The 16,766-nt window shown below is 36.6% G+C and overlaps 1 protein-coding gene across 2 annotated transcripts in view; it reads right to left on the bottom strand.

Annotated features, from left to right (window-relative positions):
* The window catches only part of eya1 (EYA transcriptional coactivator and phosphatase 1), a 97,249-nt gene that overhangs the window by 57,054 nt on the left and 23,429 nt on the right, over nucleotides 1–16,766 (bottom strand). The window lies entirely within an intron of this gene.

Raw genomic sequence — 16,766 nt, 5'->3', positions numbered from 1 at the left:
GGCCAGTAGTCGCCTCCCATCATGTTGGCGTCATAGAAAGTGACTTGAAGCATGACCAGAAGTTCAAAAATAACCAAAGGTTAATAACAGTTTAGGACTATGCATGAGAGAGCTAAAACACATGCTAATAGCATACCCCAATGTGGCCTAACTCTCCGTGACTCCGTACACAGCTCTGGGTCTCGTCTTCTTAATTGGCAAAATTTATAAGGACAGCTGCCTTTGGTTTAAAAATCACCGCAAGTATTCACAGCAGACGTTTCAAGGGCAAGTGCACCAAACACGCGCATCAAAATACTGCAGTCGCAGTTTTATGGAAGATCTCGTCTCGACTTGCCAACTTTTCCATGTTTATTTCCTCTTTACGTGTTCGGCGTATAGCTGCAGCAGTGCTCAGAAGGTGATTTCCTTCAAAAGGAAATGGAAATTGCCTTGTGGGATTTCAGGCCAATAATCTTTGAACTCAAAAATATGTTGGACCATACACGCAGGCCTGCCGATAACTGACAAGATGGCTGAAATCCCACTCCAACACAGCGGACATACTCTGAGGTGTAACAAACTTAAAAGTAAAGCATTTATAACAAAGAGATTTTATTCATTATCCAGATGTATGTATCAAAAAGTTCTTTACAAACACGCGATCATGATAGATTTATTTCTGAGTGCCTAAACCGCAGGGAAAGGGTTTTTATTGCTTTGCTGCATGTACTGTAGTATACTTGCTCCATGACTTCATTGGAGTGTATCAGATCGCAGCGTCTGAATGGGATGTGCAGGGTGAATTCCAAGTAATGGATACGCTGGAGAGGAAAAGTTGTTTCAAAACAGTATTTGAAGTTCACCTGATGGCACATCCTCTTCACAGGACCTACTGACCTTTCGCTAGACATTGCCTACTGTCACATGATTGACAGCCATTGGAAATATGAAGAATATGAAGAGCTCAGATGCAAAAGCTGCTAAGTGCCACCTCTATAAAAAATTAGATAATGATGTTCTCAGGATAAATAATGCATTCATCAAATACTTAAAGGATTAGTCAATTTTCTAGATAATTTACTCACCACCATGTCATCCAAAATGTTGATGTCTTTCTTTGTTCAGTCTAGAAAAAATTATGTTTTTTGAGGAAAACATTCCAGGCTTTTTCTCATTTTAAAGGACTTTAATGAACCCCAACACGTAACAGTTTTAATGCAGTTTAAAATTGCTGTTTCAACAGAGTTTCAAAGGACTGTAAATGATCTCAAACGAGGCATAAGGGTCTTAACTAGCGAAACATTTGTCATTGTTGACAAGAAAAAAAAAAAAATGCTCTTTTAAACTACAACTTCTCGTCTTCCTCCGGTCCTGTGACACGCCAGCGCGACCTCACGTAATACGTCATCAAGCCGAAAGGTCACGGATGACGTATCGAAACTACGCCCCAGTGTTTACAAGTGTGGAGAAAGAGGACCGTTCTGACAATGTTGTATGTCGAATGATACTAATTAATATCTTTGTGTCAGTTTATTGTTTAAAATGGTCCGCAAATGTGCGCTTCATATATGTAACACGTGACCTTTCCACGGCATTACGCAATTACGTGAGGTTGCGCTGGCGTGTCACAGGACCGAAGGAAGATGGGAAGTTGTAGTTTAAAAGTGCTTATTTTTTATTTTTCTTAACAATGACAATCGTTTCACTAGATAAGACCCTTATGCCTCCTTTGGGATCGTTTAGAGTCCTTTGAAACTCAGTTGAAATTGCAATTTTAAAATGTTACATGTTGGGGTCCATTAAAGACCATTAAAATGAGAAAAATCCTGGAATGTTTTCCTCAAAAAACATAATTTCTTCTCGACTGAACAAAGAAAGACATCAACATTTTGGATGACATGGAGGTGAGTTAATTATCTGGATTTTTTTAAGAAAATTGACTTATCCTTTAACACTTCAAATCCGCTAAATCCCGGCTTCAGGACATTCAGAAATACCAGTTTGTTGGCAGAATTTGCTGAACAACACACTGATTTTACAGCAAAGTCCTCTAAGTGCACAGTAGATAAACTGAATGAACGACGGCATGCGTACATCATGTTTTTTACCCGATTAAACAAGGTTTATCAAAAATATTAGGATTTTTTTTAGCTTTTAATTCAGAAAGAACAGTAAAAGGTGAGATTTTTGCATATATTTGGAGGGTTTTGCAGCAAAATTTGTTGAATGCCAATGAAATGATAAAGTGACATTTGAAAAAGAAACAAGGCTATGGCGTTTAATCAGACCCAAAAGTCGCGCACACAAAAACCACGCGCGAGCGCGAGATACGAGCGCGCAGAACACTATTCGCGCGCGGACAAGCGTCCTCGCGAGCGCGCAGAACACTATCTGCGCGCGGAAAAGCGTCCCCGCGAGCGCGCAGAATACAGTTCGCCCGCGGAAAAGCGTCCTCGCGAGAGGGCACCTCCGCTCAGCACGCACAAATGTAGTCACGCGAGCAAAGGCTTGGATAAGCGCTCGCTCGACTCTCTCTATGCTCTCACAGCTGCACCACACGCGCTCGCTCGATCAAGATGACTTTTGGGACTTTGGGGGCGGGACATTGACTGATGTCTCCGCTTCTGTGATTGGTTGTTTGATTTGATTAGTGACACGCATGATCTCTTGTTCCACTATCCGTATCCAGTCAATCTAGGTAGAGAATACACGTTTATATGACCATTATGTCGGAGCACGTAATTTTAATGATTGCAAAACCAAACAACATTGCCAATTTTATTATGTTTACTGTTTATCATCTTGCATATATACTGTAGGCTACTGACATTGTCAGGTCACATAGTTGGTTCGGACTTAGCATTAGCAAACTTTAGTATAGTCCTGTACAAAACTTTATAAAAAAAGGTGATATTATCTAACAATTGTAATTTTAGTGTACCTTATCAGCATGACAAAGACTGTACATGTATAGCATTTTCAGTTGGGCTGTGTACAAATAAAAGAAGTAAATGTGAGAGAGTTAAAAATGTCAAATGGAACAGTAAGATTTTTTTTAAATATACAAAACAAAATAGTATAGTGTAAAGAATATGTAAACAAAGATTACCAGAAATGATACATACAAACACCAACTCAATATAAAGAAATTATGGACTGGTGTGTTGGTGTGTATAAATGTGTATGTGTATATGTTTATATAAAAAAACTAAAAAACTAGATACTAGTTTTGTTTAATATATTAGTTTTATTCTGTATCTTTTCAGGGTCAAAATAGCATTTAATTTTACTTTGTTGTTGTATTTGAGTTTCCCAATGAGTTTCATTTGCCATAATATGGTTGTTAAATTATCTACATATTAAACAACAAACAAAATTAATACCTTAAAATGAGCATTATTGTTTGGTTATGTTTGGACCCTTAATAAAATTAACCATGGTTTTATTGTAGTAAAAGTGTAGTAACCATGTTTTTTGGTGTATTGATTACTATCAACAACCCCATGGTTTTACTACACTTACCATGGTTTAACTATGGTTTTTAAAAACCATGGTTATCAAAACCATGGTTATTTTGTGGTTACCATGGTTTTACTATAGTAACCATGTTTTTTTGGTTTTAACTGTAGTAAAACCATGGTTCATTTTTGTTAGGGGAGCTTATTGCATGGTTTAAACAAGACTAATGTTTTAACATAAATTACCTACTCCGACATAATGGTCATATTAAAACATGTTTTCTCTACCTAGATTGACTGGATACGGATAGTGGAACAAGAGATCATGCGTGTCACTAATCAAATCAAACAACCAATCACAGAAGCGGAGACATCAGTCAATGTCCCGCCCCCAAAGTCCCAAAAGTCATCTTGATCGAGCGAGCGCGTGTGGTGCAGCTGTGAGAGCATAGAGAGAGTCGAGCGAGCGCTCATCCAAGCCTTTGCTCGCGTGACTACATTTGTGCGTGCTGAGCGGAGGTGCCCTCTCGCGAGGACGCTTTTCCGCGCGCGAACTGTATTCTGCGCGCTCGCGGGGACGCTTTTCCGCGCGCGGATAGTGTTCTGCGCGCTCGCGAGGACGCTTGTCCGCGCGCGAATAGTGTTCTGCGCGCTCGTATCTTGCGCTCGCGCGTGGTTTTTGTGCGCGCGACTTTTGGGTCTGTTTAAACGCCATACAAGGCATTTCAATTATTGACTAATAATTTTCATTGCCATTAAGGGGAACCTAAACATAAGAGCCTAATAATAAAAGGTAATTTACAAGAAAACATGTCAGGCTCACTTGCATCTGAGTTCCTTATAAAACAAAATGCTGATAGGACAATAATGAGAAGGACTGTTGTAGGTAAAATATGCTTTTAGGAACCAAGAACAGAGATTTAAACCAGATGTATGAATTATCGTTCAGCACTATTGTGAGAGAAACCGTTTAAACTTCCATTGCAATGTAACAAAAAGGATGTGCGATGCTTTTCATTTAATTTATTTTGAGTAAAATGTTTATATGAGATGCTTAGTCACATTTTTTATTTTGTAAAAAAAAGAAAAGAAAATGAGAATAATCATAATGCTTTTGATTGTCTTTGAGTTTGAAGATCCTCTGCATCCAATAAAATTAGCAGGCTGTCCGCATGCTGAGTGTTTGGCTTTCATAAATGAAGATAAACTAATAAAAGGATGACAAAATTTGGGCTCAGATGGTTAGCATATGATGCAGTTTTGCCAAGAGCGCAAGGCTCGCTGCCACCTATAAAGCCTTTCAAGGCATATGGAGAAAATCGATTTGTCATTTATTTTATATTCTTCAAAAACAAGACCAGTAAATTGGTTAAATAAACTGAGTCATCTTACTCTAAACGCAGTCTTTTAATGCTGTATTGCATTAGCATTGTCTGATCCTTAACAGCAGTATAAAACAGTTTTTTGGATGAACATTGAATAAACAAGAAATCAAAGCGTCTGAGGGGTACGACTCGGTGCTCACAGCTAGATTGACCTATAAATAGAGGAGCGTACCATGGTAACACATGTCTCAGTTACACGACTGGAAACTTTTAATAGGCCTCAAAAACTTCCTGTTGCCATGGATACAATGCACAAGAACAACCCAGGACTTGGATGTGAAACAGGTAGGACTGGTCAGGCCAATTAGATGAACCATTTGCTTGAATGAAAGCTACCAGAGGAACATTCATTGTAATTGGGGGGTTGTTCGTTTACCGGGGCTGGAATTGTTCTCTCTTTTGGCCGCACCTGGCTTAGACTCTCTAGAAGAATGGAAATGACACGCAGCTTCAATTTTAATGGGTACTCCGCATAGACAGCTGTCATTTTTGTGTTTAGAATCATATCAGAATAGTGGATTAGTGAGGTAAGGCCCGTTTTGAGATTGAAAAATAAATTTTGAAAGATAAAAGGATTAAAGACATTATTTTTGAGATAGTACTGACATTTTAAGATTTTGATTGACCATACCTGTGTGCAAAGGCTACTTGCAAACAGATCTGCATCAATTTCTGACATTTCTTGGTTTCAAAAACGTCATTTAATAATCTAGGCTAACTATAGAACAGATATAGTCCAGCAAGGAGTAACGCACTTCAAGCCAAAATAAACTTGAATTTGGTAACATGTTGTTTTTGCCAAGATATAACTTGAGAGATATATGAGAAAAGTCAACAGTGATTACAATGGGTTTTGATTTGATTTATTTATTTTATTTATTCTAGAGATGCAGCAATATATCGGCCAATAATCTGTATCGGCTGATAAAAGCTATTTTTCGGCCATTGGCCGATAGTTGAAAAAATAATTGTCTGATTATTCTTGTCAGGTAAGGGGCAGGAAGGGCATTAAACTGTAATGTGTGTAAAAGAAGTGTTAAGAAACATCAGCTTGATTTTTGTGTTGATAGTAATTAAATGAATATAATTGAATTGATAAAACTTAAGAAATAGTATTTTATTTATTCAGAATTTAGTTCAAGCAATTAAGAATGTTAATTTGACTAACAAGTTTGTTTATTATTAGGACCAGTTGCAGGTTTGTTTATTACTAAGACCAGTTGCTTTGAAACTGTATCACAGTTATAATTGGTTATTGGTATCGGCATATATCACCTTTAATAATCGGTTATCAGTATCGGCAGATATCACCTCTAATAATCGGTTATTGGTATCAGCAGATATCAATTCTAATAACCAGTTACCGGTATCGGCAGATATCACGTTTAATATTCGGTTATCTACAGATATTACTTGTAATAATCGGTTATCGGTATCGGCAGATATCACCTCTAATATTCGGTTATCGACAGATATTACTTGTAATAATCATTTATCGGTATCGGTAGAAATCACCACCAATATTCGGTTACCAACAGATATTACTTGCAATAATCGGTTATGGTATCGGCAGATAACACAGCTAATAAGCAGTTATCGGTATCGGCAGATATCACCTCTAATAATCAGTTATTGGTATCGGCAGATATCAATTCTAATAAGCATTTATTGGTATCGGTAGATATCACCGCTAATATTCGGTTATCGATAGATATTACTTGTAATAATCGGTATCGGCATATATCACCTCTAATATTCGGTTATCGACAGATATTACTTGCAACAATCGGTTATCGTATCGGCGGATATCACCTCTAATAATCGGTTATCGGTATGGGCAGATACCACCTCAAATAATCGGTTATCGTTAGTGGCAGATATCACTTCTTATAGTCGTTTATCGTATCGGCAGAGAAATTTTGTATCAGTGCATCTCTATTTTATTCCATTCATTTTTGGGCTACAATTAGACGTCTTTAAGAATTTCGCATACAGACCAAATTTTGCTTTGTTTAAGCCTACATGTCTGGTGTTGTGTTTGGATGGCTGTTGCTTGCTGATTACTGGGCTCACTTTAATTCAGGAACATACATTTGCTTATTAAAATGGCATATATTACGGATAGTTTAATTATAAAGTTCATCTTTATCACTGGATCATTATCTGATGAGTTTCTGTTGCCATGATTAATAACAAAATACACAAATATCTCTTTTCAATAAAATTCAATTTACTGTCTACTTTTTACGGGTGGTTGTTCAACGCTAACTGCGCCAGCAATATCCCACAGTTTGGCAGAATCTATAATCAGCCAAATTTACAAGTTGTGTTTGCTCTAAAAAGAATAAAAATTACAATTTAAATATGCATCACTGTTTCAATGCCTTTATAAACTGGTTTAAATGAAGCCAAAATAGTTAAAGAGACTAAAGACTAAAACATTGTTTTCCTAAAAAAAAACTGTCCCCAATTGATTAATAAATGTACCCATCTCCAGAGGTTCTTCTGCATTTACCGCCATGAGGAATGACCCATTACATGATGACTATGCTACTTACAAAATTACAAGCTAGTTGAAATTCGGTCCCACAGAACGGCTGCTATGGGCCTGAATAATTGATCAGATATTGAAAAGCTCTAATACAAGGAGGCAGCCTGCTATGCAGTCAACGTTCTTGTCCACAGCCACCGTATAATCTCTAATACATAAAGGAAAAGGCTGATTAGGCAGAAGAGTGCAAATGTTGTTTCTTATTTTTATCCCTCTAGGAGAGCAGAATTCGAAATACAAGATTAGGTTACCATGCCTCAATCTGTCATGCTAAGGAAACACGCCCAACTGTTAAAGCTCCCTGCCGCACGGAGTAACACGATCAGCACAAACCAGCATATTTATGACATACCGTAAACAACGCAACACAGACACATAAACACAAACTTTTCCCATTTTTTAGATGGGACGCTCGGTAAACATTTGTTGTATGTCATAAAAGAACGCTAACTCAAAAGGATAGATGGCAAAACAAAATGATAAACACTGAATTAAAGATTACTCAGCCATGCCACCTCACAAAAACAAAGCCTAACTCGATGCATGGCCATAGCTGTCATACACAAACAAAACATAGTTTGTGAATTGACCAACCCCGTCTCACCTGCACAAACCATCTCAGACCCTAGACATGCCAGCTGCTGTCTCCTTAATAAATTGTACTTTCTACAAAAGGTGATGAATTGAAAAATGTTTAGCAGCCTGATCAATTATTTACCTCGTCTCTCACTTAAATCAGCCCTTGATGAATAATTAAAATTAATCTCATTACAGGAGATTTCATTATGAGATAATTTAATTAAATGAAAGACCTCAATGGTCTGAGACTTGTGCTTCCAGCATCGGTTAATGGGATGGGAATGGGACTCAAGACTGGGAGGTTATACACACAAGCACATACATTATTCATAGCTTCTTCTAAGTAAGAACAAATCAATAATAAGTTGTCGTCTTATCAATGTGTTGAATATATTTCAGTTTAATAGCCTGGCAATGGCTTCTTCAATTTGGTAATTTTTAGGGTTCATTTAAAATTTAATTTCAAAAAAATAAAAATAAACTACCTAAAATGTCTATTGTTTTGTCCTGTACTACATTACTAATAGAGAAGTATTGTAGTGAGAGAGTGAAATATGCTTAAGAGTTTATTTTCTAAAAGTCCACCGGGACCCAAACTACGTCACCTGTCCGTCACTTAACATTTAAATACGCTTTGGCTTTGAAATAATACACCTATGCATTAAGCCTAAATGTGCAGTTATGCGGACAAGAACAAAAAAGTCTGACATGGGGGAACAACTTTTCTGCTGAGGTCAAACGTTCCTCTGTCCAAATTACGAAGGGTACAGCTCGTACACCTGATCCCAAAAATAAATGATATCACAGTCTTGTGGGAGCCATTAGGAAGCATTCTTTGTGGCAAGTTTTTTGTGTGTCTTGTCTTAGGAGCACTTAAGAAGCAGGAATTCCTTCGGGCCGGTGATACACATCTAGGTAATGTTCCGGTTAAAGCCATTTTGTGCCATCCGGATATCAAGTGTTAAAGTTTCACACACTCACAGGCACGCTCACCAAAATGAAATTGTATCATAACGCATGTGGGTTTAAGTCGCAGTAGTGCATGTTGCTTGCATAGCAAAGGAATGCTTGAATGAGTCACGCGTGACTGTTTGAAAATGCCACGCTGTGACGCATTACAATATACCTGTATAATGTTACAGGTAATGTCTCAAATTTAACTATGAGAAACAACTATGAAAAAGGTCTACTATACTGCATATCATGCTTCCTGTTTATTATAATATTATATTATTAAAGTAAAATTATAGTTTGAATTTATATATTTGAATAAATGTATCATATCATATACACAGTGTTTTATTATTATTCATAATAGGGACTAAACAAAACTCCTTCAATAATGCGAGGCAGAGGACAATATGCCTTTGAATCTCATTTCAGCATAATGTATATTCAGTCATAGGCTTCAATTTAAAAGAGGAAATCATGACTATAAACATTAGCATTTTGTGCAAACAACTGGGTAATTTGTTTAGCCTCATAATAAGCTGGAGATGGCATACAATGCAAGAAGGGCTTTTGGTTTTAAAATGAATAAAAATTGATTGCGTCCCAATAAAAAACGAATTGGCAGAGTGTTAACTGGATTCCAGTCAAACGTCTGTAGCAGTCCCTGGTCGCTTTATTGTGTGCTAATGCAATAGAGCACACTTAGCAATAAATGCATCTTTCTGATGAGCTCGGAGAGGTTTTCCAAAATGGCCTGATGAAATTGTCCAAATTAGATTAGGCTGAGCTGCTAATGACTCTTAAAACAAAGGAAAATCTCCAAATAAAATTAGCCGAGCCTCTTGTTCTCTAAATAAATCATATGTAAATTACTGTCATTGGAAAAAAGATGCCTGCCTGGAGGGTAAAGGTTTCATTATCTCAATGGGCTTGGAACTCTAATAAGGAGGCTCCTCAAACACAATTAAAACTTGAAAATAAATCAGAGGATATTCATCTAACTTGCAGGAAGCTTATATATTTAAACTGAAAATTTGGGTTTTATAAATCTTTGGGGCAGTTTGACTTCTCAACATGTTTGCTAGACACCCGATTGTATCATGTTGTGACAGTGTTGCATTGCCTTTATTACTCATGGGCATTTCCAAAAGCACTTGATCTAAAATTCTGCTTAGATTTAAGATACATTTTGTTTGTGACAGCTTTGAAAGAAAATCATCACTTGTGTATTTCACTGTATGACTTCTGAGTAATGAAACTCAATGGTGACCATAACTCATCAATATTGACTAAGGTCATGTCAAGGATTGAAATCAATGAGTAAAATCAAACTTTGATGCTCCTAATCTTGTATTTACATTCTGAGACTTTAGTCTGGATTTCACAGACAGGGACACATAGGGCAGTTTCCTGGACAGGTTAATCCAAGACTAGGCCTTTTTATTAGGACATTTAAGTAGTTTTTACAAACAAACCTTACAAAAACACTTATATAAAGGCACTTATATATGTTAAGAAATTACAGATGTATTTAAATTAAGGCAGCTGAAACATGCATTTTTGTCTGGGACTAGGATTAACCCTGTCTGGCAAGTGTACAATTCATATATACATAAAAATGCTCATTTTCCAGCTCTACTTTCAGGCGTTAAGTAATACCATTGCTCTTCCTGCAACTTTTAATTTTCCTTCGGTCTACACGATGTAACTACAGAAGAGTTGAGTTTTAAAGAGGAAAAATATCGAAACTCTTTAATTATTATTTTTGAGCGTGATGCTAAATGTCTAATCAGATTTCATGGATTATGCTAAGCTATGCTAAAAATGGTACGACCGGACCCGGATATCAGCTGAATGGATTCCAAAACAGTAAAAATCTAATGTTTAACTCTAGGGGAGCTGGAAAATGAGCATATTTAATATATTAATATATTTTTTTAAAGTGGAGTGTCCCTTGAATTATACTTCTTATTAACAACATTAAAATGAAAAATGTCTAAACTGTTGTAAACTGAACTCAGAATCTGTTTCCTTCATGCCCCCTCTCTCTACAACACTGACATAAACCAACCAGGCCGACATGACAAGCCTTCAGCAATTACTACAGCAAATAAACAGAATGAATGACGTTTGAAGAACGGCAGAGTGTGACTCAATACAAACACAGGGATTTCAGTTGCTTAGGTACACCTAACCGCTCTAGTGTTCCTGCCATTCAGGTTAATTCTGTGTATTGTTCACATTATATCCCTGTTTGACCTGGTGAACGCGCTAAGCCCTGCTGAAGAAAAGAACGCAGGGGAGTCAAAACACTCTTACAGGTGCTCGTAAAATAGGCGAGGATTTGTTGTATTGTTTTCTTGGTGTACGCATACGCTGCCTATTCACTGACAGTAAGAAGAAAGAAGTGAAATAAAAATTACAGACGGAAGTAGAAAAAAGACAGAAAGAGAATAAAGCAATAAACCACGAGAGGTTGTGCGATACAGTGACTTGCCAGGTAAGGGGCAGGTGCGTAATGTGGCTAGATGGGAAGTACAGCAAAAAATAGACAATGTATAGTGTTTGTTTAGCGTGCAAAAGGGCACGAGTTCAAATCCTAACCTAAACCAGATAAGACGTAAGCCAAAACATACAGCAAATTACATGAATTTGGGTACCCAAACAACCACAGTAAAATCACAGTTGAGACATACCAATGTGATAGAATATGATCCAATATTTTATAAATACAATTAATAGTAATAAATATTAACAGAATATACATTTTCCGAAACAAGGAACTCAAAAAAGGTACAAAACTGTACCTCACTGGGGTACCTATAGGTTCATTTTTGTACCTTTATGGGTATACAGATTGAAATGTTAACCCTAAGGACTATTGTGTATCTTTGAGGACCAATTTTGTACTAGTTAAATATAGGGATGGGACGATTACCGGTTTCACGATTAACCACGATAAAATGTTCTGACGGTTAGTATTATCATTTAAAATTTAATTATCATTACAACCATGTTTGATTACCGTGATTTTGAAAACTTGCAGTAAATCTTGTCCAGCCAGAATCAGTTTGACGCAGGTGCACACATGCAACATAGTTTTTTGCACAAGGCGGCATTTAAGGGATAATGTATTGTATTCATTCACGGTAAACTTATTAGACAGATTTATTATTTTTTTAGCACAGAAATAATTTCAGGGACATAAAATATTAAATTGTGATTTTCAAAAATAAAACTTTTTTATGTTTTCAGTGTGTATATCAGTTCTATTTGAACATTTCCATCTAATTTTAACAAAACCATTATAATATTGATAACCGTGATAACTTTGGTCATTATAATCACAATGCAAAAAATGACTTTCTTACTTAGAATATTGGTGTTGTTTTAAGCAGAAATATCTAAACATTATTAAATTAAGATGCTTTTTCTCATGAGCAAAATGACCTAAGAAAATTGCTTAAATTATTTGTTTAAGAAAAAAAGAAAACGTATTTTTAGACTTTTTTCTCACCCCATTGGCAGATATTTTTGCTTGTTTTAAGTTGAAATTTACTTAAATTTAACAAAATTGTATATATATATTGTCTATAAACTAGACTTATTTTCTTAGGTCATTTTGCTCATCAAGAAAAAGCATCTTAATTTAAGAATTTTTAGATATTTCTACTGAAAACAAGACAAAAATACCAAGAAAGTCATTTTTTGCAGGGCACGATATGAAATTTTCATACCGTCCCATCCCTAGTTAAATATCAGGGGTAGAAAACATTTTACTGTACCGTTGAAAAGGTACACAATAGGACCTTAAAGTACAGAAATGTACCTCAAAGCGACAGGTACAGTTTTGTACCTTTATTCTGACAGTAAAGACTATTAGATAAACTGCAAACTGTTCAGAAATGTACTATATTATCGCCAGTGGCGCATGATCCAAAGCTCTTTGCCACATGTTATAAGCCCGTCATGTGTGTGTGGCTCGTCATGTCAAAATACATGTCTGCTGCAGACGCGTCTAAAGGGTTTATGATAAAAGAGACGCTCAAGTTTGCCAGATACTCGCTTAATTTCATGTGTAATCAAAGTTTAGCGTTAAGTGAGTAGGGCTGTCACTTTTGTGAAAAAATCATTTTCGATTTTTAATATATAAGTGTTCATTGAATCGATTGTAAAATCGATTTTCCATGTCTAAAAAAGACGTTTCCATTTTCAACGCCAAATAACAGACAAATGTAAAGAGAGCGCCTGAAATGCACAAGTCAGCAATATTTCTTATTCATTGTCATTAAGTTTCGTGCAGAATAAAAAACAGCAACAGTAGTGCAACATTCTCAAAAAAAAATATGCAGAGTGGACTGCTGCCATGAATGAAAAACATTACTGCGGGCTTCAACCGGCTGCTTTTATGATTTAGGCAATTCAAAAATTATTTTAAATAATGATTCGATCCATTTCAAACAACTGTTCAAAAATGAAACTTTAAATAGACTTACTTGAAGTTGAGAACATGCTGTGTATTTTTTTATTAAACGTAACCGACACTTAGGCGACACTAGGCAGGCATAATGAAATGCGCAAAAAGAATAGGGCCATTACAAATTATTGGTCAGGAAAAAAAGTCGATCAACATTTTAGGGGTCAAGAGCAGAGCGCTTTTCATTCACTATATGTCCATCTGTTGAGAAGACGCACTCGGACCGCACTGATGTCCCAGGGAAACTCGGGTAACGTACTTCGTTGCCAGCTGCGTATTTCGTACTGCCAATCTTCCATCACAAAAGCGGGTTGCTGTCAGCTCGCAAGGGTGGCTCCTTGTCATAACTCCTTCATCTCCTGTAAGGTCACAATTTCGACGCTCTCTCGTGTTGCACATGTTTATTGACGTTGTCCTCCATTTTCTTTGCAAAACATTAGATGCAGCGATTGAAAGCGTGAAACTATAGGTGCGTAAAATTGCTGGGTATTTTCTGTCTAGCTTTCGCACACCTACTGCACTTTCGGAATTATTTATTTTCTTTTTCTGCTTGTTTGTGAGTTTTGTTACATCTATATTTTTAACTGTTTAATTCTTTTAAAATTAATAGTGTACATATTTGGTTAAAATCGATTGCCTATTTTCGTTTTCGAAACTTTTTTTGGTTGGTCCGATCGATTGTGCAATCGATTTTCGAACGAAAAGTGACAGCCCTATAAGTGAGTGTCTTGCGGGAATTTTGTGAACACTTTTGACGCGTGTGCAGCAGGCACATATCTTGACATGATGCATGATGCACATAGGTTTACATGATGCACCAAACACATATTTTGACATGACGAGCAACACGCATGACAATACGAACACATATTTAGAATTCGCGCCCGGCGGAAGAGAAGTCACCGGCTGCCACTATTACACACTGTCAAAAAAAAGCTGTCACGAGGATGGTATCTTTTTATGTTAAGTTTTTTATTTGTATCATATAGGTACAGATATGTCTACATTAGGTACCAAGAGAGAAAATTAAATCAGTAAAATGCAACCTTTAGGAACAAACGTGTACTTTTTGGTAGGGTACCACCTAGTGAAACATTTTGTAGCTTAGTGTGTTATGTCTGGTTACAAGGTGTATTTATTACATTGTACTACAAACACGGCTTATCCGGCAAGGATTTAGAGATCTGAGATCTTTTATTAAAAATAACAACAGCATTTATTCCAACTAGCAAACTGGCATCAGACATTGGCACCTTGAGGTGGCAGGCAGTAAATGCACCGGATATAGATCAACCAACCTCGGTTTTGTTTTACTTTGTTTCCACCGCATTTCTAATTCATATATCACAACTTACATCAATGAAAATCTGTCATAAAAAGCTTGGTTGTGTAGAAATGCCATTCATACAGATTTTTATATAGTAAACACATTAAGTAAACGCCCATCACTGGACACAAAAATATATATTTACACTAATGCCATTTTCATTTACATTTTACTAAGTATGATTCACAGCATGGTCCCATTCCATCGATTCCATCTGTCAGAATATTTCATTTCAGCAAATGGAGACACATTAATTGCACCAAGTGTTCTTAAAGGAGCTAGAAAACACATTACCATAATTGAAAGTCCATACTGCGGTAAAAATAACCGTACTCGTGTTGAGCTAGACCCACTGGTGCCTTTTGCTGTCTGTTGGTGAGAACTAAATATATTTTCTGCATTCTGAATGGCATTCCAGTCCAAAGTGTATGTGCCAGTAGTTAACAGTGTACGATCATAAATAGTTTTCTCAGCCAAAGCATTTTCAAGACTAAGTAGCGTCTTTAATGGAGGAAGTCCGGCATTGGAAATAAACCAGCTAATAATGGCTAAAGAGATGCTTTTTGTTCTCACTTTAAAGGCCTGCATTAGCAACCGTTCTAATAACATCTCATATTGACATGATGTTAACATTTCTGGCAACGTGATGGTGTAACATCTCAGGATCCAAATCCTAGGCCAAAATTATGTCACTTGCAGCACCTGTTCCCGGGATACGTCATCACCTTTGAGCGGTTCCGGCCGGCTTCCAAAAAAGTGAACCTCTGAACCGCTGCCTTTGGTTCTTAATTTGTGAGTTAGCAAGCAGCAACAGCCACAAAGTTAGTGAGTGTGGTCAGAGGGGTTACATAAAGGAAAAATGGACTCAACATGTCAGTCAACATCATGGTGTGGTGGAGACTTTCAGTAACATGTCCGATTTAAGTGCAAATGAGAGCATTAAAGTTCATAGTTAATATGCAAAACAGATCATTTCTGTTGCACACCTGTGGCCACACATTCAATATCAGGGCACCGAACTGCCATGGTGTTTGGCAACAATAAACAGCATATAGTTAGGTCACCGAGTTCAATTTCTTGGCAGAGTTTTATCATTAATATTAATAAATGTGACTATATTAAAACATTCTGTCTTTTATTGCTTTTGTAGCCATTTTTATACAAATAAGCAGGGCTTGACATCAACTCTTTTGCTCACCATTAAAGTGGCAAGTTGTTTCCAAAGTTACTAGCCACTCAGCATTTTAACTGGCCACAATTACAGTATGTTGTTAGTAAAATACATTTTATATGATTAAACTTGATTAGATGCAGACTGACTTTCAAATGCAGATTGACCACCCAAATTAAGACAACATTTATTAACTGGTCTATACCACAGTACAGATCATATCATATATTTAGCTGCATGAAAAACATGCTAGTAAGGCATAAAGATTAACTTCTAATAAATATATTAAAAGAGGCGCTGGGGTGTAGAAGATTAACTAAAAAGATAAACACAAAAACCCTAGGCAAACACTTTAAATATTTATTAACTACAGCAGGAAAATAGTGTCAAGACATGTACATTAATTTTACTGTCAACTTGTTTATGCCGAGAGTATTTTATTAGCTTGATCATGGTTTAAATTAAAAGTGATTTAAGACTTCAAGGCTGTTAAGATTTTTAATGGCAAATGTCGAGAGGGCATTAATGTTGCACAAAGTATCTCTCCTCGGACAAACTGGGACGTGTGCATTCAGGTATGCGCTATGAATTTTTCTCCACTAGAGAGTGTGCACACAATTTAAATCTTTTCATTCACTTTTATGCAATTTTTATTCTTTCCCGAAGTGTTTATGTGCTCAGACTGCGTCCTGTGCATTCGCAAAAATGAAAGCAGAGCTGAAAAAAACTCAACCCCTATTGTAGGCCTGCTGGATGCAGGAGGTGCTCATGGGAGTTGTAGTTTCCCAGTTTCGTATTACGCATTGTTTGGCATTTTAAACTTTTAAGAAAACTACAATAAAAAATGAAACCTGCCAAAATGGCTAGTGGGATTGGCCACCGCTG

This window comes from Paramisgurnus dabryanus, chromosome 22, assembly GCF_030506205.2.
Source record: "Paramisgurnus dabryanus chromosome 22, PD_genome_1.1, whole genome shotgun sequence".
Taxonomy (NCBI): Eukaryota; Metazoa; Chordata; class Actinopteri; order Cypriniformes; family Cobitidae; genus Paramisgurnus; species Paramisgurnus dabryanus.
Note: the sequence above shows the minus strand (reverse complement) of the source record. Positions and strands in the feature narration are given on the sequence as shown.